This window comes from Octodon degus, unplaced genomic scaffold, assembly GCF_000260255.1.
Source record: "Octodon degus isolate 3935 unplaced genomic scaffold, OctDeg1.0 scaffold00017, whole genome shotgun sequence".
Lineage (NCBI taxonomy): Eukaryota > Metazoa > Chordata > Mammalia > Rodentia > Octodontidae > Octodon > Octodon degus.
This window is the reverse complement of record NW_004524593.1, coordinates 9,187,989-9,190,802: the sequence shown is the minus strand read 5'-3', so window position 1 is coordinate 9,190,802 and position 2,814 is coordinate 9,187,989.

Genomic DNA, 2,814 nt, shown 5'->3' with positions numbered 1-2,814 from the left:
GACATGAAAAAACTTCTCAGTAAGAGCAGGTTCCAGTTGTTAATTCTTTCAACTGTTTCCCATGCAGTTTGATTTCTGTTCGTGAAGTCTTTGCCTACCCCTATGTCTTCAAGAGTTCCTCCTACTTTCTCTTCCAGGAGATTTAGTGTCTGCTTTAATGGTTAGATCTTTAATCCAGTTTGACTTTAGTTTAGTGCATGGTGATCGACCTGGGTCAAGTTTTAGTTTTCAGCATGTAGAGAGCCAGTTTTTCCAGCACCATTTGTTAAAGAGGCTATCTTCTTCCAGTGAGTATGTTTGGTGTAGGGGCTATTTTAAATGTAATGAAAATTTTAATATTATAGTTCTAATACTAGTGTATTTCCAATGCTAAATGAGACTAGGAAATACAGCTTATTCGCATAATTAGAAAGCTACAAAACTTAATGAACTATGATGCTCCCAGAGCTAGGTTCAAGGTAAGTGCAACTTAGCCAGTAGTGATTTTTTCTTACTTTTAAGTCCCAGAGAGTTACTGCCTCAAAGACACCTTTGCCAGGTCTCAGACAATGACTGATTCTTCCCCTCATGTTATAGGATAGTAACTTTATTAGTTACTGTAAAAGTAAATTCTGCCTGGCAACTGACAAAGACGTGCGTGACCAACTATAGAATATAACAACAACAAAAAATATATAATGTTATATACCTTTTGCTCTTCTTTGAGAAAAACCAATAAAAGCAACTAGCAACCTCAGAATGGGGCTGATGATTTTGACCATGGTAGCACTTTGGGACACCAAGGTGATTTTGACCTTGGTGTCCCCAGTGTGCTACCATAATAAAGCTGTCTGCCTTCCAAAGAAGAAGGAGGAGGAGGAGGAGGGAGAAGGAAGAAGAGGAAGGAGGAAAGAGGAGGAGAAGAGGGAGGAGGAGGAGGAGAAGAATTGGGCCAGGATTCCAAAGACATGAATTTGAGTTCTAATTCTGCTATATGATCTTTACTAAATTCTCCAAGTCTATTTACAATGAAGATGATAATGATGAAAGTAAGATTGATGAAAGTATGCTTTAAAACGTCCCTAGGAGGGGGCCTGGCCCTAGCTCAGGCCTTTAAGTGGCTGCTTCCACAAAGCTGTCAGCCTCAGGTTGCTGGAGTTCGAACCTCACACCTCTCCTGGTGGCCAAAAGTGCCCTGAAGGCATTCGAACAACCAAAAAAAAAAAAAAATCCTTATTGGGGGCCTGGCCTTAGCTCAGTTGTTTAAGTGGCTGCTTCCACAAAGCTGTCAGCCTCAGGTTGCTGTAGTTCGATCCCCACAACACTGCAGCCAGCCAAACCACCCCTTAGGGCATTTAGAGAAAAAAAAAAAAACTTACAAAACATCCCTAGGGGCTGGGGAGATACCTCAGTAGAATAAGTGCTTGCCTGGCAAGTGCAAGGTCCTGAGTTCAATCCCCAGTACCGCAAAAAAAAAAAAAAAAAAAAATCCCTAAAGCATCATATAAATGTATAGAATCCTTATTCCAAGTTAAGAATTTGACATTTATAAATATAGGCTGATGCTACATAGTGCATGCTACCAGTGCTATCAGTATAATTGTCCCATGCTAGTGTTTAGCATTAAGCATAATGCCTAGAAGGAATCCAAGGAATGTCCACTGAACTAAATAGCATGTCATAAGGACTTCGAAAAATCAGGGACCAATTGTACCAAAAAATATTCTCTGTTCTCCAAGACCATAAAAAAAGAATTCTCAGGAAAAATATTAGATGGGATGATATGTAGTTTTACTAATCCCAAAATGTAATTCCAGACATGACTGATTTCCCATGATATTTCTCACTCCTTCACTCAACCCTGAAAGTCAGTTGCCTCCAGTCTTGGAGGAACGTCCTATTCTTTCAGTCTTTCCCATGGACTGTTCTCGATTTCATTTCCTACTCACAAGACGTAGGACATAGGTATTTTGTTAAAAAGTATATAAGGCTTAAGTAGACAAAAAAAACCTTGTGAGGGAGACCAGTGAAAACTGAGGCTTAATTGGCTCCTTGGTGAGCACAAAAGACAAAGTTTATATACTGAGTTTAAGTTGTTTCCCTACACTTGTATTAAATGGATTTTGGAGTGCAGATAAGCCTTGGGTTACTTTAATTGCTTGTACCTAGCCTGGGTGAATAGAAGGGGGCAAAGCTAAGGTCAAAAGCTCCCTGGCTGCCCACGTTAGACTGATTCCAAGTCTGTCATTAATCCTCATTCAACCTCAGGTCCTGCAGGGAACAAAGTGGTAGCAGGATTTCATCCGTATAAACTGCACCTCTATTGTTTACGTGTATGTCATTGAATACATAAATAGGAATAGAGGGACAGCCAGATAGCTCAGCGGATTATAGCGCTTGCTTAGGCAAACACAGAAACCAGGTTCAATCCCCAGAGCCATGCCGGCCCCATCCCAGGGCTCGATGAGACCATGATTGAGACTGGGTCTGGTGGTGTGTGCCCGTAATCCCAGCACTTTGGGAGGCTGAAAACAGAATTACTACAAGTCCAATCTGTGTAGTGAGATCCTGTACTAAATACATTTAAAATATAAATTAATTATTAAATGAATAGGAATAGAATCTGTAGATCAAGGGCTAGGCATGGGCCCAACTTTAGTAAATAATGCCAATTTTCCTGATGTGTTTGCACCAGTTAACATTACCAGGCCACGGATATAGCTCGGTGGTCTAAGCACCTGCCTGGCAAGCGCAAGGACCAGGGTTGGATCCCTGGCACCACATGCTGTGCTGGGCCTGCCCCGGGCTCACCAAGTCAGCCACCAAGACCAGGGA